This window comes from Penaeus monodon, chromosome 21 (genome assembly GCF_015228065.2).
Source record: "Penaeus monodon isolate SGIC_2016 chromosome 21, NSTDA_Pmon_1, whole genome shotgun sequence".
Lineage (NCBI taxonomy): Eukaryota > Metazoa > Arthropoda > Malacostraca > Decapoda > Penaeidae > Penaeus > Penaeus monodon.
In genome coordinates, this window is record NC_051406.1 from 14408421 (window position 1) to 14408623 (window position 203).

General features: G+C 49.8%; 1 protein-coding gene across 1 annotated transcript in view; it reads right to left on the bottom strand.

Annotated features, from left to right (window-relative positions):
• Positions 1-203, bottom strand: part of LOC119586257 (SNF-related serine/threonine-protein kinase-like) — a gene marked incomplete in the record, with an annotated part of 91676 nt that overhangs the window by 14299 nt on the left and 77174 nt on the right.

Here is a 203-nt window from a genome sequence, read left to right on the forward strand (position 1 = left end):
CTACTTTCAATGTAAAGGGCAATAGACATTGAGAATCTGAGAATGCCAGCAATAGGCAGCGGTCTCAAAAGGTTGAAAAAACACTAGTCTAGCAGATGGTAACAGACGGCCGCCGGTAGCGACGGCCGGTTGTGAGAGCAACTTTAATAATACATAATGGTTCATTCCCGGTCGGCCCTACCCTCGTTGGGTGGGAGTCCGGG